The sequence below is a fragment of the Pithys albifrons genome, chromosome 13 (genome assembly GCF_047495875.1).
Source record: "Pithys albifrons albifrons isolate INPA30051 chromosome 13, PitAlb_v1, whole genome shotgun sequence".
In the NCBI taxonomy this organism is placed as follows: Eukaryota; Metazoa; Chordata; class Aves; order Passeriformes; family Thamnophilidae; genus Pithys; species Pithys albifrons.
In genome coordinates, this window is record NC_092470.1 from 5,274,448 (window position 1) to 5,297,138 (window position 22,691).

Sequence of the window (22,691 nt, forward strand, 5' to 3'; positions counted from 1 at the left end):
TCACTGTGATGTGCTTCAGGTTTGTACTTCACAGACTGCAGTGGTACAAGTTAATTTTCTCACTGCAGAAGTTCTGGTCCTGTTAATAAATTACAGAAACTCTGCCAAAAGCTGAGAGATCCATGCAGGAAGAGAGATCCATTCCTGCACCATATGGATTTGATAATGTGTTAATATTATTGTTAGATGTTTAACAGTTGATTTTGGTACTGGGCATTTTGCTGAGCCATCTACATTATTGATTTTTAATAGTAACAGTGGTGATAACAGCAACAATAAAACCATATTACCGTGACTTTATTGTCAAATGTGAGTGCAGATTTGCCACAAGTGCAGGGGATGGACTGGAGGAGCTCATATAAATTGGACAAATAATGTATTAAGAAAATCAAGGCTACCAGATGCATGAAATGGATAAAATAAGGACCAAAAGGTACATTTTAGAAATTATGGAGGTTTCCCTGTGGTACTGACAACTTCCCATCTGCCTCTACCCAGCTGTGTTAAAGGGATGAATGGGATTTAAGAGACATGAATAATAGGCCAGTGAGAATGCTCTATTCAGAATACTTGATTTATTGCTTTGATTTCTATAATAAATAGTGTTACCTTGTGCTTTAGTTGTGTTGTTAGCAGTTGTGGTATTTCCTGAGGCTTATTCCATTAATTAATGTTTCCTATAGTTGTACCTGCTTTCATTGGAATGTGATCTCACTGCCCACATTTCTCAGTTCTAATGAAACTACAGCATCTTGGATTATTGCAGAGCAGTTCTGTAACCCTTCCCAAAATACCTTCATCCAGTTCTGCCAACATGTGTCAGCAAGGGGGAGATGAATTCAGAAGTTTCTCATGAAGAAATTTGAAGCCAAGGACCGTGTGTTGTTCTGGACTGTGGTGTGGTGACCTCTGCTGTTCTGAGGAGCCATCCAGTCCCACCCCCTGCCATGGCAGGGACACCTTCCACTATCCCAGGTTGCTCCAAGCCCTCTCCAACCTGGCCTTGGACACTTCCAGGGATGGGGCAGCCACAGCTTCTCTGCCCAACCTGTGCCAGGGCCTGCCCACCCTCACAGCCAACAATTCCTTCCCAATATCCCACCTAGCCCTGCCCTCTGGCAGTGGGAAGCCATTCCCCCTTGTCCTGTCCCTCCATACCTTGTCCCAAGTCCGTCTTCAGCTCTCCTGGAGCCCCTTTAGGCTCTGGAAGGGGCTCTCAGGTCTCCCTGGAGCCTTCTCTTCTCCAGGTGAGCCCCCCCAGCTCTCCCAGCCTGGCTCCAGTCCAGAGGGGCTCCAGACCTGGAGCAGCTCCGGGGCCTCCTCTGGACTCGCTCCAGCAGCTCCAATGTCTCTCTTCTGCCAAGGACCCCAACTGTAATTTGCAATTATACTTCATGGTCTCTCTCTTTACTGGCCATGTCAAAATGAAGATTGGATTGACTATCTACACTGCAAGCACAAGAACTGAAGGGTCCTTATGGCTCAGTATCTTCAATTACCCTTTCTTGCCCCAGAAGTTACTCAGTTTTACTGTGTCTCCAGGAACTGATCTTGTTAGTTCCCATATTGTGTCTGTTTGTCTGATAGTGACATTCCTAACTCAAATATGATACCTGAATGCCCCCTTCACTGGATGATCTTTAATGTCCCTTCCAACACAAGCCACCCTGTGATTCTGGGATCTTCCTCCCTAAATTATATTATTTGTGAGGGTGTTTGAGCCTTACAGGGCAGCTGTGGAAGCACATAAAGTAGTGTCTGTTTTGTGCACACTTAGTTATGTGAGGAAAAGGAGCCATAAAGCAGAGTTGCCCACAGTTGTCAGGGACAGACCAAAACCATTGTGAGGCCCCCTGACTTCATGGTGTCATTGTCATTGTGTGATTGAAGACTGTTCCATAAAGCCTCAGACTTTTTCTAGGGAAGGTCACATTTGTTCAGAGCATAATTTATTTGCACTCCCTTTATTTCCTTTTAAGTTGTCTAACTTTAGCACTCACGGCACAGATGAAGGAGCTGCTGCCTCACAGATTTTTCCATTTACATAAAAAATCCACCCACAAACACCCTTCACTGTCAGTGCATCCATTTTGCTGAGTGCACTTCATTTTCCAAGACCTTGAAAACATAAGGGCGTTTATTAATTAATTCAAATTTACAGCTGGGTGGAGGGGAGAATTGCAGATGGGAGATAAGCAATTTGTTGTGTGCCCCTTATTTGATGAGGATTGTAGAAGGAGAAGTAGTCCAAGCCATTGCCAAGATTTCCCATCTCAATCAACTCTGGTTTTCATTTAACCACTGGTTAAGAGTGACCCTACCAGGAAGGGAAAATCTGGACATGGAGTGATTATTGTAAACTGAAGTCCTGACAGTCCTGGATATGGACAGAAGTGGAATTATCTCTGTTTTTACCTCTTGCATGGATTAGCTCTGGATGTTTCCTAATGTAAACCTGTATGTACTGCTATAAACACAGCAATAATGGAAATACTGACTGACAACTCATCACAGTTGGTTTCTTTTGTAAAAAAAAATACAGATTTTTTTTCTTTAAGTTGCATTTACCTGACTTTAGAAGTTCTTGCAGTGAGCTTGTAGGAGAAAATACATCTTTGATTCTTTCTCTAAGCTTCAGTCCCAAAGCTGATGTCAGTGAGAGTTATGTGTGCATAGAGGGGAAGAAAATGTCTTGAACTTTCGTGCCTTTTCAAAGAAGGATATTCCCTCCTCACCACCTTAATTCTGAATTCTCTTTCTAGTCTACTGGATTACCACGTGCTCAACCAAGGATTTAGTGCAGCAGGGTGAATAGAGGACTCTAAATATGCCTAGCTCGTGTCATACATCTGTGCCTCTTCCTCTGTGCCTGAATAGAATAAAACAGAATATTATATTTCAGTTCCTGTTCCCAATATACAGCCATTCAAACCAGAGAATAGTCTTTTTGAGTGTTGGTGACACGAGGTTCTGATGTGCACTGAGCAATTGCTGTGCCTCCCAATACAAAGTGTGCCACGTGGGACACACACCCTGTCCCTCTGGCATCCAACCTGGAATCTGGGCCACACAGAAGGAGCCTCTTGTCCCCTGAACCCCACACTCCAGGAAGCAAGCAGCAGAATGCTAATAAATTTAATTTACTTGCTTAATCTCCCCTGTGTTTTGTATTAATATGAATAGCATTACAGGAGAAGGGATGTGCTTATATAACAAAATGTTCTTCTTCAGCTTAAGGTTAATGTAGTTCCTCGTATTTCCCACATGTAAAATGGGGGGCTCAGTGTCCTGCAGCAGGAACTTCTGTGAGAGTTACGTTCTCTGCCAGCAGCCTCTGAGCCAGGGAATGGGGTGGGAACCATTTGTAGTTTCCCCAAGTCACATGATATTAGATACTGGAGACATTCCCATCTCACCAAAGGTGACAGAATGTGTAGAAAAAGAATATTGATCCAAAGTATGCAGTGTTACACAAGGAATCTTTGCTTGCTCTAATAGCCTAAAACACAAATTAGAGACCAGATCTCTTTCTCCATCACTCGAAGGCTTCTGCTTTGATATTGGATTGCATATGGTGCAGTGTAGAAATTATGCTGTACTGTAATGGACACTGATCTTTTCTTGTTCATGAAAATGAGTGAGATTCATCATTTTCCCTGCCAGCACTCTGGGTCAGGTTCCCTCCAGTCCACACTGCTGAAGTCTCACCAGTGACAGTGCACAGTGTTGGGGTCTCAGTGTTTGACTGACTCAGGGACATCTGACATAAGGGAATGTTCCATGAGATTATCTTTCCTCAGTCAGTACCAGGCACAGGATACCTCCCTGTTCTGGAGTGCTGTCTGCCTGTATATCAAAGACATTAATCTGTGAAGTTGTGATAAGTGCAAACATCAGTCTCTCAGGTTCCCATGTGATACAGGTGGCCAAACATGGCTGTCCTCCACCGTCCCTGATTTCACTGGGGACATTTGCTAAATGGGCAAGAATGATTGAACTTTGGACATTTCTTCAGGATGCAGTTTTATAATAACCCCTTTTCGTCTCTTGAGCCTGCTTTAATAACTCTTAGACCTGAGTTGGGTTTTTTTACCATGTTTTCATACAGCCAAGCATAGTATGATCAGGTGGGGGTTGGTCTCTTCTCCCAGGCACTCAGCAATAGGACAAGGGGGCACGATGGGCTCAAGCTCTGCCAGGGGAAATTGAAGTTGGAGAGCAGAAAAAACTTCTTTGCAGAGAGAGTGCTCAGGCATTGGAATGGGCTGCCCAGAGAAGGGGTGGATTCCCCATCCCTGCAGGTTTTTCAACTGAGCTTGGCCGTGGCACTGAGTGCCATGATCTGGTAAAGGGACTGGAGTTGGACCAAGGGTTGGACTTGATGATCTCGGAGGTCTTTTCCAACCCAATCCATTCTATGATTCTGTGATCATTTGATAAGTATGGAATACCATTTCTGTATTCTAAGTTGTTTTTTGTTAGTGTTAATGCAGAGGCAGCTGCTCAGTTCAGTCCAATTTCTTTTCTGCATGAAAACTGACAGATACCTATTTTCATTCTTCGCAGAACCTGTGCATGATTCTGATCATCCAGCAAGTTCACAGCACAACAGTTTTGCCAACTTCAGCTGATTTCTTCTTGATACTGTTTGACAGAAGGTAAGAGTGAGAGCCTCGCTCAGCCTTCTCTGTTGTTGTTACACAAGACCTGAATAGACAGGGATGCAAATAAATACAATCATAGTTGTTATTCTCAGCAAAATATCAAGTGTGATAGATGGAATGCCATTTGTGATGGAAGATATTTTGTTTTCCTATCTCAGCTTTCCTGAGATAGGGTACTTGCTAACATTCAACAACAGCCTGATGTCAGTGGGAAACTCAGATGCCATTTGACATAAGCTCTCACACTAATCAGAAAAAATGTAATTTTTAAGAGGCATTTCTGTTACCTGAACAGGAATGAGGCTTGGGTCACAGTGGAGGGCTGGAGGTCACTCTCGGGCTGTTTTTCTCCTCACATGCTGCAGAGCAATGTTTTTAAACAGCCCCTTTCCAAAAAGCATTTTCATGGCTTCACATTCATTACAAAAGTAGATGTAAAAATGTCTTAATTCCAGCAGTGCTGTTGTCAAATAATTGTTTGTGTCTGTGCTTTAAGAGGCTGACAGAGAATGTTTTAACTCAAGGGCAAAGGACTGGAAGGGAATGGTTTTATATTTATTGTGCTAACATTTCCAGTGCCTTGGATTATGTTTCATATTCTGTGTAGTGTGACTCTGGTTGAAAGCTGCTGCTGGAGAGAATCTACAAATTACCTAAACTTTCTACCATTATGGCACTTCTTCCCCCCATGAAAACAATGATTTTGCTGTGATTTGCACATATCCTTCATTGGGGATTTCTTTATGCTCCCTGTGTGGTCAGGCAAATCACAGAAGGAATCACATAGGCTACTGCACTGAATTACCTTCACACCATTAGGGGCTTTGCTGGCCTGCTGGTGAGCTTTGCCTGTTGATGTGGGAAACTGCCTGCTCGTTGTTTGCAGGATTTGTGCCTCTGGCCATGAAGCCCAGTCTGTCTCAAGGAGAGTTTCATGCCTTGTGGAAGGCACTGAGCGAGGTGACCCTGCCTCTCTCACGAGGAGAGCTGCCTTTTCTGTGCAGGTGTCTCACTAGTGGAACAGAAGCCATTATACCACAGAGAGCAGGACTTGAGATAGTAACAGAAGCAATGAGAGACTATTTGGCAGTTTTAAAGGTATTATTGGGCAGTGCACAGCAGAGACTACTTAACTTTGCTTTTCTGTGCTAGTGCAGAATCGTGTGCTTGTTAGTAAAGTTAAGCCCTCTTCATATTGAGAAGAAATGAAATTTTCTGGTCCTTTCATTTCCATTCAAAGTAGCAGAGCAAGGTGGTGCAAACTGTACATGTTCTCCTGCACCTCTAAGTTGTGCAAGATTGTGGTTTCTTAAGGTTTTAAAGAGCAAAGAAGAGTAGGATGCATTAATCTGAGAGCTTCTTGTAAAGCAAAGAAAAGTATATTATTTGGTATTTTAAAAGGTTTTATTCTTTTTAAGAAAAATGTATAACAATACAGAACACATACCTGACTGTACAGAAACACACAGTTCATCATCTGTGGGTCTCTTTGCCACAGGTTGTTGTTGTGGATGTCAAAAGTTTACATGGATCTGAAAAGTAATTTGAGAAAAATAATCTGTGATGGGGCATTACTTGTAGAGATAATAACCCTTAGAAACAGAGAGCCCTTGAACCACAGGTTGCTGGAACCTTTGAGAGGATAATAGGGAAGTGTTTTTATAGGATTTTCCTGTTCTTCTACTTTTCCCCAGAGATCCACTTTTACTCTTCCCATGATTCCCTCCCTTGACAATATTCATCAGCTTTTCCATAGTGAAAGTAAGCACCTTGTTCTCCCTCCTTCCCTTCAAAAATTAGGTAGAGAGGCACAGGAGACAGAGGCCAGGAGAAAGCACAAAAACAAATGAGCTCAGGGTACAACAAATGAACAAAAGAGAAAGAGGATTAAAGACTAACAAATATAGGGACAGGAAAACAGATGGGGACACTGAGCAAAACACTTCCAACGGGGGCCACAGCTCCCTCAAGGTGTGCAGCAAGTTGGTGGATTCTCAGAGAGGATTCCCAGTCACTTCCTGTGTAACAGAGAGCCAGTTTGGCCAAGCTCAAGAGACTGCCCAGGACATCTTAGTGCAATTTTGAGGTGAATATACATAAAAAATGTGAGGGTGGAAACAGGATGGAGGAATGCAGCCTGGCACACCTTTCTCAGAGGAAACAGGACTCAGGAGACCCTGGAGTGGACTGCACCAGGAACCTGCCCACTGGCTGCTGCTGGAGGCTGGACTAACGAAACAAACTCTAAGTCTGCACCTCTATGCATGTTCTTCTACTAACTGATCCTTTTCTTAGTTCAAAATCACATTTTTTTAGTTGCTTCTTTGAGTAACAGGAACCACACAGAAATATATGTTGTATTAGCCATGTATGATATGCAGGAAATGAAATCAGGCACAAAATTCAGGCACCATCTTTATCAATACTGCAGCTTTGGAAAAAATGCTTTGTTATTCATCCTTTTAAAAGGGATGAATACAATCCCTTTATTCATTCTTTTAAAATATTCAGACAACTCAAACTAAAAGAAACTCTCAGCATATCACACACAGCAGCTGGGGAGCTGGAATTTTGTGGATTTTGCACACAGGCACACATATTATTCATTCCACCAGCATACACACCTTTATCCTCTGTCTCTTACCTGCTTTCATAATAAGCCTTCAAGAAGAGAGAACACATGTCCTAAACAACTTCTGTCGGTTACTTAATTGCTAAGTGACCTTTTCTGGATTTGCCAAATCACTTAAGCTCAAGCACCACTCATCAGTATTTAATATATACCATGAAGTGCCACTCAATTTGCAGATAGTTAGTTCTGAACTTAGTTGTTATTTCCATGAAGAAGGATTTCCAAATTATTCCCTGTTGTCAGAGTGCAAGCAGACACAACTGGGTAAATCCTCAGCTACACGAAATATGCCAGGAGACAACCATTAGAGTCATTCTGTCACACCCTTTGAACTCAGATTTTTGTAAATTTGTGAATATAACCTTCAGAGTCAGAAAGTCAAGAGACACTGCTTGGGGAAAAAAGTTCATGCCCTCTCTTGTTCTACAATGACAGAAACTTAGACACTCATACTGTGTGACTAAGACTTTCCAAACCCCAGTCTGTGAGGATAAGAGCTAGGAAAAAAAAAAAAGAAAGGTGGGAGTGTCTGTTAATGATGTGGCACTAAGAACTGAGGACATCAGCATACGTTACAGCTTTAAAATTTAGTCTGGGTCGTGTACTAGAGGGATCATGATGCTTACTATTGTTGAAGTGTATGGATTTATTATGGCAAGGGTGTAGAAGAACATTCAAGAAAGAAATGTTCAAAATGGAGTAAAATAGATAGAAGACAAAATGCTGCTCTATCTAAGGGCTCAAAGCACTCTCTGAAATAGCATGAAGATCCAGGAGACACTGGCAAGTCGTTGCTGATTAAAGGGAACAAGTCAGGGAGTGCAGGTTCCAGCTGATGACTTTTCGTATATGAGAGTTTACAAATTCCATTACACTCATGTTAACTTCAGAATTGTTCTTGCTAACTTTCTCCATTGAAGTGCACTGCTTGAAATTTGATAAAATAGAAAAAGTAATTATAAATTTGGCTGGGAGACAGACAGGAGTTAGGTCTGGTTGCATGCGTGGCTGTTCAATATTCATTTTTCTTCCTTTTGCACAGTGACAGGACACAATTTATTTTTACAATTGTATTGAGATATTTTGTGGTTGCTATCAGATGAGCTGTTTGGTTGGAATCTTTTTGCTGTGCTACAAAGCTACTGTTGGTCAGTGCTTTTATCCATACACACCACAGGATTCAGAGTTCAGGGAAAAAAGGAGGGAAAAAGAGAAACTTCCATGTGGGGACATTGCTCATTGTACAGCTGGATCACAGATATAGGTGAGGAAAGCAGTACAGGAATCCATGTGACACAGCTGTGCACTGCACTAGGGAACAGGATACAGTTTCTTGAGGATTAATGACTCTTTTGGGAACATGTGGCCTCACTTGAAGATAACCTTAAAGTTCTTCTCCCAGGCACTCAGCAGTAGGACAAGGGGGCACAATGGGCTCAAGCTCTGCCAGGGGAAACTGAAGTTGGAGAGCAGAAAAAAATTCCTTGCAGAGAGAGTGCTCAGGCATTGGAATGGGCTGCCCAGAGAGGGGGTGGATTCCCCATCCCTGGAGGTTTTTCAGCTGAGATTGGTCGTGGCACTGAGTGCCATGATCTGGTAAAGGGACTGGAGTTGGACCAAGGGTTGGACTTGATGATCTTGAAGGACTTTTCCAACCCAATCCATTCTATGATTCTGTGATTCTATGAATAATGTCCTGTGTCTGGGCAAGCCCTGGCTGGTGACCTACAGAGCAGGATAGATGGAGCTGTCAGGCACTGCTGTGGCCAGCGAAAACTTCTGCAGGGTTTCATGAGAGTGGCAGGTCCTGGTGCTGAAGAAGGAAGATATGAGTCTAACAGGAAATTCAAGGGAAAAACCGCAGTGTCTCAACGTTGCTTTGCATTAGGTTTGGGTAGGAATGATTCTTCCTGCTGGGTGATGGAGGAAGTGGTGGAATCTTTCTTCCATGCTGTGAAGGGTATCTAGGTGTGTCCATGATGGTCATTGCTGTTGCCTAACCAAGCCCATGCTTACCTGGCTCGCTTTAAAAGGAAAACAGATGGTAGAGAGATTAGCTCAGTGATTAAAACTTGGCAGTAATAATGCCAAGGCCATGGGTTCAATCCCCTGTGTGGGCCATTGACTTAAGAGTTGGACTCGATGATCCTTGTGGGTCCCTTCCAACTCAGAACAGTCTGTGATTCTGATTCTGTTCCAAAACCAGTGAATAGAACATAACAGGCCTCACAGCAATGAACTGATGGGCAGGTACAGGTCAGGCAGAGCAACATACTCTTCTCTCAAGTCCACAAAGGCTGAACCCACCTCAGGTTCCTGGAGGAGGTGTCAGGAAGTGAGAAGGGCTTCAGTGTGTGCTGGCAGCCAGTCCCCAAAGGCACAGGGAGTGAGGTACTTACTCAGTCCTTCCCTCCCCTCAGCCCAGCACTGACTCCTGCCATAACGTGATGGGGTATTTTTACTCTGAAAAGGCTAACTTGTTCTACCATGTATGGCAAATGGATCCGTCTGCTGAGCCACCTGGAAGGCCTCTATTTTTAGGCTCTTTCCTCGAAGCAGTTGTAATGTGAATTGACACATTGTTAGCCAAATGCATGGCACACCAGGCAGGGATGGGTCTGGAGCCACGCAAGCCACTGATTGTTGCAGCACTGCAAACAGGGGCCCTGGGGAGAGCCAATTTGATTTTTCCAAGCAGGGAAACAAGCACACAAGTTTAACTATCACAAGCCTGGCTTTCAGCAGCCAGAGCTGAGCAGGCCTAACAAGTTGGTTGTTCAAAGAGAGCAAGGGGATGAGGAGCACATTTAATCTGTGTGGGCAGAGTTCAGACTGTCAGGCACCAGCTGGGACTTCAGCAGACCCTAGTGAGTGTGGCCTGAAGCACACTAGTTAGAGAGGTACTAAAGCCTGAGCTATACACAGCAGGGGTGCAGATTTGACTAACATTTTACATTTTTATTTCTTAATTAATTAAGACATTTTTCCCCAGATCTTCACATTCCTCTTCACTACGCAGCTACTTACAGTCCATGGCCACAAGAGTCCTGAGAGCTCAAGCAGATAGTCCTTTTCAGGGCCACTGCTTTGTCAGGGTACAATCCCCTAATCTTCACGTATTTCCATATTTTCTTTCTACATGTTTGACCTTGAATTGCTGTGTTAAATCACACTCTGCATTCTGCTGGCAGATAAGTCCTTATTTATCACTTTGCCAATCTTTGTTTCATTCACACAAGGAATTGGCAAAGACTTCATCTATCTGTGAACTCTCAGGAAGTTAATTTGAATTATTTTCTCTGTGTATTTCTCTGTGTGCAGGTGGATATCCTGTTTGTATTTTATCAGTGTTAAATGCTGAATCCAGAGCATTTTGGTCCCTTTTTCCTAGATCAGCTTTGAAAACAGCTCACTCTACCACATGGATTTGCTTGGAAATCTGATTTCCTGTTTGCTCTTGCTGTGTTTTGAGAAAAGGGAAATCAAATATCTGCCCCAAATTCTGGCTCTGCAGGAAGTCACCTGCTGAAGTCTTGTCAAGTGGAAAACCTGTGCATTCACAGGAAAGCATTAACACCTACATTGGTTGGGCTTGTGCATCACTTGTACAAATGGATGCAGTTTAGGTGCTAGCTTTTATTAAATTGTGAACAAGGGAGTACTTTGATTCCACTCAGTCAATTTGCAACAGCCTTTCCTTGCTCTGAAATATTGTCAGAATCTCAGTAATCCATATCCCGCCTCTAAAAACACACATTCATTGAGTTTAAAATGATTTCCACTTAGTTTTCTGTTTGGAAGGCTGGCAGACCAGTGTATTATCCAGCAAGTGGCACCCACTGTAGGAGTTTTCTTCTCTAATATCTGTCTGCAGCAGGACCAGGGTGAGGGAGTCAATAGAATCCTGCTCTGTTTGCTCTCTTTTTGCTGTGCCTGCTCGAGATGTGCAGTCGTACCTAGAAATTAAGTAGCACAAAGCACTTAATTTCTGCTGCAGTACAGAACTGTGTGTATGACATGGAGGGAAATGGCAGGTAATAATTTCTCTGGCATTATGGATAGGAGCCAATAAGAGAAGGGGATAAAATCTACATGTTAGTATTGGTTGCTGGGCAGAGCACAGTGAAGTCCTTGCCTAGATTAAAGCTGCTTTCTAAATAATGTGAAACTATTTTATTGGATCTCTATTAATTACAGAGGAATCCAGCTCTAGATGCTTGTTGTAGGAAAATCAGGAATTTCTGCAGCTGTCTGTTGCTTCATTCCATCTAGAATGTCTGCTTCCAGAGACAACAGCAAATGGTTCCTGTCAGTCAGATGCTGCTCCTGAACCTCAGCTGTTGGAGATCCAGGGTAATTGTGGGACACACTTTGACCCTACTTGTCAAAACAATCAGTAACTCAGGGAGAGGATTTCTACCCCGGCTGCAGCATATTCCTGTGGGATATGGAAACTTCTCCCCAGTGTAATGGAGGACGTGATTAATTCTGACTGTGTTGACACAAGGAGGTTATTGAATAAGATTTCCTTGTGAATGGGCAAATCCATTCCCAGAAAAAAAACATTACAGAGATGTCAAACACTCCTATTGTATTCTGAAACCCCATCCCAAGGTTGCATAAAACCAGCTCAGGATGTGCACAATTAAAAGTTACAGAGAAGCATCTGCAAACTTGTGCATTTTATGGGAAAAACAATATGGAAAAGATAGATTTTATTGATGAAAGGTATTAGCTCTTCAACCTGCCTGTGTCTCCTCAGTCTCTGTGTTCTCAATGGCAATTATCCCTTAGTCTCTCAGACTCCAGGATTTTGGCTCATGCTCCCAGTTGTCCAGAGAATCTGATTCCTACTCGAGGCAGTAAATAATCACATTCCACATTTTAAGCAGCTCTGGATTGGTTCATCCTTCAGGCACAACCTGAGTGGGATGTGGAATGAGGTCAGCCCCTAAGGGATGACCAGGTGGCAGCAGTTGAGGCTGAATGGGGTGGCCATCACGGGAGGTGACCAGGCACAGAGGTGTCCTCCTCAGTGCTTGCAGCATCTTGAGGGCACAGGCATGCACCTGGCAACTTCAGTTAGTGAACCAGGAGACTGGCAGAACCTTTCCTGCCAGGAAGGGTAGGATTTATTTCCCCCAGTGTAAAATTTTGCATGTCAAGTGTTCACATCCAGGCTGGTCACAACATGGGTCACTTTGCAGCCACTGGCGAGGAGCCCAGAGTGAGCAGCTCTGCAGGCACATACACACGTGGACAGGGGGAGCTGGGCCTGCACTGACTGTGCACAGAGATGAGCAAATGGCTTAGACCTACACTGCAGACATCATCACTATTCTCTAGAAAAGAAACAAGGACCTTGACAAATCTGATCTGTTTTTGCCTCAAAGGCAAGGTGTGCACCACCTTGACATTTGACACCAAATCTGGGCACGTGCAGGTGGGCACAGCTGACCTGCACATACTTTTCCCCCTACTGAGGGGATGTAGGAACAAGTGACAGATATTACTCATGGTGCTCTGAGCACTGCTGGAAGGTCTTTTGGTGCAAGGTAACGTATGTAGCATAGACACACAGCATTCCCACTGAATTCCCTAAGATTTAAGTGTGCTCCTCTTACAAAGGGAAGCTCCTTTACTGAGGGGTTGCAGTGGGTCCAGAGAAGAGCAACGAGGCTGGAGAAGGGACTGGAGCACAAGTGCTGTGGGGAGAGGCTGAGGGAGCTGGGGGTGTTTAGCCTGGAGAAGAGGAGGCTCAGAGGTGACCTCAGCACTGTCTGGAAGTGCCTGAAGGGAAGTTCTGGCCAGGTGGGGGTTGGTCTCTTCTCCCAGGCACTCAGCAATAGGACAAGGGGGCACGATGGGCTCAAGCTCTGCCAGGGGAAATTGAAGTTGGAGAGCAGGAAAAAATTCTTTGCAGGGAGAGTGCTCACCATTGGAATGGGCTGCCCAGAGAGGGGGTGGATTCCCCATCCCTGGAGGTTTTTAAACTGAGATTGGCTGTGGCACTGAGTGCCATGATCTGGTAAAGGGACTGGAGTTGGACCAAGGGTTGGACTTGATGATCTCAGAGGTCTTTTCCAGCCCAATCCATTCTATGATTCAGTGATTCCCCTGGAGAGCAGTCACCTTGCTGTCGCTGCATTAAGCTTCCTGAAGGCAGTGGAAAGACTTGCAGGTAACAAAAGTCATGGGGAGGTAACTGCTACCTCTCTATGAAGTTCTAAAATGCTCTTTTAGCAGCTGTTGGAAAGCTCTGCCCAGGACTTATACAGGCTCCTCTTTTCCGTGCCCATTCCTGGCAGGGACACTGTGGTGGACCGAGCAGTGTGTACCTGGGGAAGGCATGGAGAGCTGGGAATGCCATGTGATGTTGTTCTGGTGCCACAAGAGAACCAGAGGCATCAACACAAATTATTTCAGCAGGATTGTGTGGCTGCAGGGGCCCTCTTTCCTTTCTCCTTATGTAGATTCCATTGGAATCTCCATATCATTCCCCTGGAAACTGCATATCATGGTCACAATACAAAAGAGTGCTTGATAGAACATAAAGGCTGAAGTAAGGAAAAAAATGGATGATTTCTGCCATCTCATGCATATATTGAACACCTTCTAACTAGAATATAAAGAGGACTCTGTGAACAATCAAGAGATTTTGTACATTTTCTCTCCCTGTGATGTTTCAGGTATAGGGTAAGTTTGGGAATTTATTGATCAACTCCCTGAGTCCCTCACACAGCTTTCTGTGAACATCAAACCCATACACCCCAATGGAGATTATCCATTAAAACACTGGATGATATTGGGAGTCTCATGGTTAGTAGTAGAAGATATTAGGAACCTCACTGTTAATAGACATTCAAAAACTCAGTACACAGAGCTGTGGGAAAGGAATCAGTTCAGAAAGTTTTCTGTCCTTCAGTGATGGAACCAGTTCAGAAAGTTTTCTGTCCTTCAGTGATGGAACCAGTTCAGAAAGTTTTCTCTCCTTCAGTAGTCAAAAATTAGGCTGTGGAGGTTTTGAACTTCAAGTACTTTTTAATATTTCATATACATAATTGCTAGATATAACTTGTATGCCATAAATTCTTTAGTAGCAACTAATTAAATCCTGTAGATACATAAATCAACTAAATTATGTTATTATTTATGTTGTTGTTCGTGTGCAATCCTAGAATGCTCCTTTTACTTGGACAGATCTTACTGATCAAGTGAGATTTTTTCCAAGTAAAATCTAACTTCCATGTAAATTTCAGTCTTTGTTGCAAAGAATAAATAAATGAGCCAGCTAATGTATTGGTCACATAAAGCCAGTATAACTGGGGCTGTAAGCAGACCTTTAAAAGCAGGGGGCTAGTCCTTAAGTGGTTTCAAAATTCATAAAATTAAATGTTATTTTCAGCATTGTGCTTATTTTAGAATTTAATGGGATTCCAGGCAGCTGCCTGTTCTATTTATTTCTGCTTTTGTATATTAATTGGTTATATCATTCCTTCTGCTCCTGAGGTCTGGAGGTGGAAACTTTTACAGCTTAATTAATCAGTGCTTTTGCTGTTTTAATGTCATTGTGGAATCTGGGTTTGGAGAGGATTCTTTTCCTGCTCTTGGCACTGACCCTTTGGGACCCTTTTGTGCACAGCTTCTTTTCCAAAGTGTGGTCAGTCTGGGGACTGGATATCTGGGCTCCAACTCTACTCACTGAGTAAACAGGCAGGAATTCATCCCAATATCAGCAGTGCAGACACTCTGGGGTCTCTTCTATTAAATCAGACTTTTAAAAATCCTTGTTCCACCTTCTGTGGGGGCACAAGGAATTCAATTTGCCTTTGCCATCTGGAAAGGGACGGTTGATCATTTCTCCCATATAAGTGAACAGCTCACTTGTAGAAATCTGATATATTTTAAGTTTGCCTGTCCAACTGAGCTTGTCAGCTGTGACAATTTAAATACAGGACCTTCATCAACACAGATCTCAATTTATTTTTCTTTTGATTCTCAAAATATTTGGTACTTCTTGAAGCATCTTCCAAATTAAGAGTAGAATGTAAACATCCCCACATTGTTATTTATTTGGGGGGATTCTGGTGAAAGGTAACACTTGTAGATGTAGAAAAACATTGAGTGAATTGTTTGGCAGTCAATATTTAAAAGACCTCTGTTGTTTTTGAAGGCTGATTTCAAGCACTTGAAGTGGTTATTCTAAAGGTGAATTCTGTCTGAAATGACACTGAAGCTGATGGGTGAGGGGTCTGCAAGAGCACATCTGAGCCATGTTGTGAGGGTGGTGTGGGGAGGAGGAGTGTGGTGGAAGGAGGAGAGACAATGAGATGGCCAGGTGGAAGGTAAGATATTCCTGAGTAACATGGACCTGCTTTCTCCTGGAGCAGTGAGGTGGGACAGCTAAAGACTGTCAGATGCCACTGGCAGTCAAGGAACAAACCTGTTCATTTGTACTTGTCCCAGCATTTCTGGTCTGTGTTGCTCAGCATCTCTGGTAGTTTTGGCCTTAGTTGTAGCTAGGCCTAGATTAGGCCTTAATTTTAGTAGGCCTCAGTTCAGTAAGCCCAGATAGTGTTATGTAGACTGGAGAGGACAAGCATCACCTGACTTAGCCAACCAAAGAGTTATTTCATATCTGATGTCAAAGCAAATATAAAAACAGGTGTAGGAGATGCCCGGGGTAGTTCTTCCTTCATGGCTGGGGGCTGAGTGGACCTGCTGTCATCACTGTGCTGGGAGCAATGGGCCTTACCACTACTTGCAGCTGTTTTAATTTGGGAAGAAAACATTTTTTATTGTTGGTTTTTCTCCTCTCTGGCCAAGTGTCTCCTGGGAAGTGTCTTTTGGGGTGTTTTGTGGCTGTGGGGTGGTGGAATCTCTATTATTGGGTGGGCAACTAGGTGTGGAGTTATTGTTGCTTCTTTTTACCTTTGTATATGGGTGTTATTTTGTAGTTTGCTTTTAATTTTCCCTTTTTCATGTAAATATATAACCCAGTTTCTGTTTCAAGTGTAAGTTTCCAGCTTTTTCTCCCTTTTCTTGGTGGGGGGAGGGAGCTTTTTTGCTTTGGTTTGTACTTGACATTTTGCCAAGATTTCCAACCAGAACAGCATCCCTTGTCACCTGCCATGAGTTTACACCTACATGGATTTGGGGAAGGAGCATGTAGATTTCCACTGTGTTGTGAAATTGCTGGTTTCACTTTAGAAGGTTTTCTTTGTGTAGCTAAAGGAGTAATTGTTACAACAGCTGTAGAAACACTAAATCCTTCTCACGGATTCCAAAAATAAGCAAATTCCTTATATTCCAGATTTGGTGCCTGAACTGGAAGGGGAGGTTTCATGTCATTCAATGTTTGCTGTTGAATGAACATCACTCTTTGGACTCCCTTGAGATTGCTGTTTCTGTGGCCCCAGCTTGGTTTTGATGAGATAAAACATGAGACCACTTTTAGCTTGAGCTAAAAGACCAAGTTAGAGAAACAAATACTTGCTAGTGAAGGAGCACAAAAGGAAATGTGTATCACACTCAGGCCAATGGGGTGTGCAAAATATTGCCCAAACTGTACAGTATTATTTCACATACTTAAGTCTAATACAGACCTCAAACACCCTCAAAAGAACCCCAAAAGCTTCACTTCAGTGGGGAGAAAAGTGAAGCTTATATGGTGTAGAAAATGCCTTTTTATCAGTCTTTATTATCAACTGGGAGCCTTGTCCAAGACATCACGATCAATTATACCTTTTCCCCCAGAGCTGTTTACTGTAAAAATCTATTTTCAGACCTTATATGTAGTAGCAGCAATAACAGCAACAACAAGAAAGGCAAAGGAAACCGACATTTTCCCCTTCAGGAACAGAAGAATCTATTAGTGGCAGGGGATGCTATTTTAGCAGCGTTTCCGCTGTCCCACTTATTCACTGGTCTGATCCATCCATGTACCTTTCAAAAACCTGCAACAATGGCAGGAAAAAACCTTTAGAAAGGGATGCGTGTCTTGCTCCTGTTTAATTGGTGTGTTGGGTGACTGAGCTCAAAAGGCTCTTTCCGTGTCAGTCCCTGTCCCAGTTCCCGCAGTGCTGTGCGGGGCTGGCACTCCACATTCCTGTGGGTGCCATGCGGTGATCTGGCACAGCTGCCCGGGCTGTGCACCCTAACCCTGCCCTTGGCAGGGAGGGCAGGGAGCTCTGCTGAGGAGCAGGGATGGATGCTCATAGTGGAATGCTGGGAAAAGTGGTGTTTGGTTCTAACTGAACTGAAGAACTGAAGTTCTGTAAGGGCCAGAATCCCATCTGTGTAATGCCTGCTCCATACGGCCCTGCTTTAGGGCTCTGTGTTAGGGCAGGGTGTGAGGGGTTCTGAACAGTGTGAAGACTCTGAGATTGGCTCAGTTGGTTAAAACTTGGTTGTAATAATGTCAGGGTCATGGGTTCAATCAGCTATGTGGGCCACTGAGTTGGACTCAATGATCCTTGTGGGTCCCTTCCAACTCAGAATAGTCTGTGATTCTGACTGAAGTTTGATCCAGCTGGGTAGTCCATCAAAGAGTTCTAGAATCTGAATCATAGACTCATAGAATGGATTGGGTTGGAAAAGACCTCCGAGATCATCAAGTCCAACCCTTGGTCCAACTCCAGTCCCTTTACCAGATCATGGCACTCAGTGCCACGGCCAAGCTCACCTTAAAAACCTCCAGGGATGGGGAATCCACCCCCTCTCTGGGCAGCCCATTCCAATGTCTGAGCACTGTCTCTGCAAAGAATTTGTTTCTGCTCTCCAACTTCAATTTCCCCTGGCAGAGCTTGAGCCCATCGTGCCCCCTTGTCCTATTGCTGAGTGCCTGGGAGAAGAGACCAACCCCCACCTGGCCAGAACTTCCCTTCAGGCAGTTCCAGACAGTGCTGAGGTCACCTCTGAGCCTCCTCTTCTCCAGGCTAAACACCCCCAGCTCCCTCAGCCTCTCCCCACAGCACTTGTGCTCCAGTCCCTTCTCCAGCCTTGTTGCTCTTCTCTGGCCCCGCTCCAGCCCCTCGATCTCTTTCCTGAACTGGGAGTCCCTGGAGCTCAGTGCACAAATCCTGACCTTCGTTTACATAAACTTAAGAGCAAGGAAAGCAAATGGCCTATGAGTATGTGTGACAAATTATCCCTCCTGTTAGATCTGCTCTGGCTGTAAGGCAGGTTTCTTCCTGGAGAGCTTCCCCAGTGTGGATCTACACTTGAAATTTACTGTGCTTAGTAACTGTCTGATGTTTGGACTGGAAACTGAGATAACATAACCTTGGGGGAGTCATGGAATTGCTTATGACCCTATTTGCAAGTTTGGGATATTAAAGTCCTCTTCTGGAAGAAGGGCAAGAAGAAGCATATTCTGTTTCCTAGGAGGCAGACTGCTGGGAAATGAGCATCACTGCTTGAGTGAGACATGAGGACAATTTGCTGAGAGCTCTGCAGCATTAGCAGTATTTTCTTCATTCTGTTGTACTGAGATTTTATAATTCCATTACTTTAAATTCAATATAGCATGGAGGCAAATCCATCTATGAAATAGAAACATACTTCAGTGCATCCACTCATCCTTTAATATCTTTAGAGAGGGGTACATCCCTGTCGTGTCAACATTGTCAAAAGGTTAATATGGGACACGGGCACAGTGAGGCACAGACATCCTTCAGATTACTCACCTGCCCAAAAGCCTGTCCCTTCTTTTCAGATTACAACACTTTCATTGGATATGTATGGTTTTCATAATGATAAATATTTAACAGCCCTGAAGAATTCCAGACTTTTGCATATTTATCAAATGATTCAAGCAGAAAATCTTGTCCTGTCCTTGCATGTGCCACTCTAAAAAGGGAGAAAGTTTACTTTCCATGGCTCATCCAGTTTTAGTCTGGGAACAGAGCTGAAATCATTTAGTGCTCTCTGGCCCCTCATCAGGTGAAGACATTGTTTCTGTTCTGGCTCTCTGGTGCTGTGAGCAGTGGGAGTTCTTGAGGCTCTGGGTGCCAGTGCCAGTTGTTCTTTTTCTAACCCTGTCCCAAATTCACGCAACCCTCCATATCAATCCCCCATCCTAGGTAGCCCTGAGACCATTTCATTTCCTTACTGGCAGTGAATTACATGATGAATGTATGCTAAAGGAGAGAACTGTGAATGAGAAAGTAATTGTGCAAGAATTGCTTCTTCAATCCCCATCCCTCTCATACACACACAAAAGGTGAAGTTACTCACAAGAGGTGAAGTTACTCACAAGAGGTGAAGTTACTAAGAGGGAGCAGGAAGAGCAGGGCTGTCCCACAAGGAAAGGCGAGCCAGCAGCTGAGGGAGACCATGGCACAGGCAGGGGCAGCATCCTCCCACCAGGGTACAGCCCCACAGCACCTCAGCTGGGCAAGCAGGACAGGTCTGGCGACCGTAACGGGCACAGGGTCAGTCCAGGAAAGTCAAATAACAACTCAGGAACAAACATGGAAACAGGTACAGCCACAAGAGCTCAGGGCAGGGCTGGGTGTACCGAGGCCCCAACACTCCAGCTTGGAGAGATCTGTCATTAAAAGATGGGCACTCATTTTCCTGTCTCCTCACACAGCCTGCCTGGCATTGGGAATGCAGAGCTGCTCTTCCCTTCACTCCAAGGAAATGAATCAACTAAAGCCAGGCACGGTCTGACCATCACAAGCAATTTATGGTCCAGCAATTCCCTTGTTTGCTAAAGTGTCATACCAAGGCAATTTGAAATCTGGGTTTATCTTCCCATTTCTTTAACTGCTGTTTCCTGCAAATTCCCAGCACAGAATAAATGAAGAGCACATGGTAATAAATCACTCTTCCTGAGGCTGCTTGGTGTCCAAAGCACTGCAGACAGAGATGTCACACCTTTGTTAGGGTGACAGTGAAGGCAGTGAAGAATGATCCTTCCCCCTCCCTCAGCTCCAGTGGGGAGAATTCAGCCATCACATCTCTTTAGTCCTTGATGTGTGCCAGCTGCCACTCATTAAGCAGCAAGAGAGAATTTGCATCCATCCCCACCACATATGATTTACTAACCAAGGACTGGGAACCCCTTCTAAAGGAAACAACTTGCTCCTACCCCCCCTCACACATACAGCAGCTTGAAGTGGGGGTATCTTTTCTTCCTTAATTCCTAACTATTTTTGAGGCAACCAAATAGCTGACTGATTTCCTAACCACTTTTAGTGTCTTCATATTTTACAGCTCTTCCATGGACTGCTCCTGAGCTGTCCTTTCAGACATGGCATCCTGGCTTCTCCTCCACAGATACTTTGCTCCAAATCAAGACTAAAATATTGGGCTATTCCCCAGACGTCCATATTTCAATCAGATGTGACAGCTGAGTGCTGAGCCCTTTCAGTCCCACGCAGGAGAAGCACAACAGAAGCTGCTCATTAAGGGAGAAGCCAAGTTTTCCCATTTGGGGTCATTGTTGTGAGGTGCTGTTCAGTCATGGGGCCTGTGCCTTGGGGCTGCCTGAGGCACTGCCTCTACAAAAGCTGTTTTAAAACATACTTTGCATCAGATTCCTCAGAGTTAAAGACAATCTGACAACATTTAGTTCCATAACTGTTCTTTTTGTTCCCTATTTTAGCACATTTTTAGTATGAGAGCTTTGTGATAATCTCTCTCTAATCCTACAGAAACCTGTTTTTTGCTGGACTGCCAAGGGCTGTGATCTGGAGAGGCTGGATCTGGGATACAGAGGCACTCAGGAGCATGGTCTTTCTGACACCTGATGGACTTTTCCCAGGAATGATCCCTCTGATTCTCAGCCTCTTCTTTTTCACTCATTTTTGGCTACTAAGAAGGGTTTGAAAGCAAAGGATTCTTCCACAGCTAAGCCATGGTTGGCTTACAAACCTATCGGACTTCCTCTCTGGTTTTGATGAGAAATGAGCCCTGCTTGTCCCTTCAGCTCACTGATCAAAGGGAAGGCACCTGCCTGAGTTACAGCTCACATCCTCCAAAATAACCCAAACGTTCCTGGGGAGGTCAATAAATTGAGTTTTGAGCCAGCTGGACTGCAACTGGCAGCCCAGGAGCAGAGAGGTGCTGTATCTTTTTGTTCTAATTTTCTAGAAAGGGATATAAATATTAATCAATAATTGGTGTTCTGGTTAATAAAGGCACCCATTTTCCATCATCCCAGGGGTAGACATTGATTTCTGTAGAAATCCAGCAATCTCTGATCCACAGAACAGACTTGTTCACTATTTATGACCTTCACTGAATGGTTTTCTGAAAAATAGAGTCAGGGAATTCATCTTGAACGATTCATGGAAATCAGAAAAAGGTCAGGCCCCAAGAAGGTCTGATAAGTATTTCATAATCACAGCAGCACTCTCCTGGACTGTATTCCTGTTGTTCAGTTAACATCTTTGAACTCTCTATTAGTCTCTGATTTCTTTCTGTCTTGCCCATAACCGTCCTGACTAAATCCAGAGACAGGCAATTCCATCACTGTCTCTGTTAAGCTCCCAGCGTTCGTTTCTGAGTTACCACAACAACAAGGATTACGTGACAAGCAAATGAAGAACCAGTCAGATAATGGAGTTTTTAAAATGGGGATTACTGGTGCTGAAGATGTAATGGGCTCTTTGATGCTGTTACTATCTATAGCACAAATCCTTCTCAGTCTTTGGACTGTTGACTTGACACACTGAAAAGGCTCCTTTGCAGCCCCCATTGTCCAGAGAAAGGGAAAAGCTTTGAGCACAGACATCTTCAAGGCACAGGAAAAACACAAGGCCAAGAGATAAGCTTGGTAATTTGAAAGCATTTTATTTCTTTCAAGCACAATCCCAACGTTTTAGCCGAAACTGATACCCCGATTTTATCTGTGTTGCTTTTTCTCCAAGGTGTGCACTCAATACTTTGTAATTTATAAAGATATTCCGAGCTGATCTTCCAGCAGCTTGCAAATCAGCACCTGCTGGAAAGGAAAAGGAAAAAGTTGTCCCTGACACTTGGGCCACTGAACCTCTTGGAGTGTCTACAGGCCTGTCATACAGTGAGGCTGGATACACTATAATTATGAATAAAGAAGTAGCTGGATTTGGAATAACTAGGTTGATTGTTCTTGGTTTGGGAGATACCAGGTAACAGCAGTGGAATAATTTGTGGAAAGGTGAGATTTTTTAGCCTTTTGTCTATAGCATAGTGCTGACTCTTCACAGAGCTGGAATGTCCAGGGATCCTGTTCCGAGTTCTGCGAGCATAGACCCTTGTTGCTTTCATCCAGAGAGCTCTGAGGGTTTTTACAAAGAGATTATCAGGTTCATAATATTGTGAGGAAGTAGGGGATTGTAATGCTCCCTATTTTACAGATAGAAAGTGAAGTTCTTTCCTGAATTAGGGCAACATTTTGCTTTCCA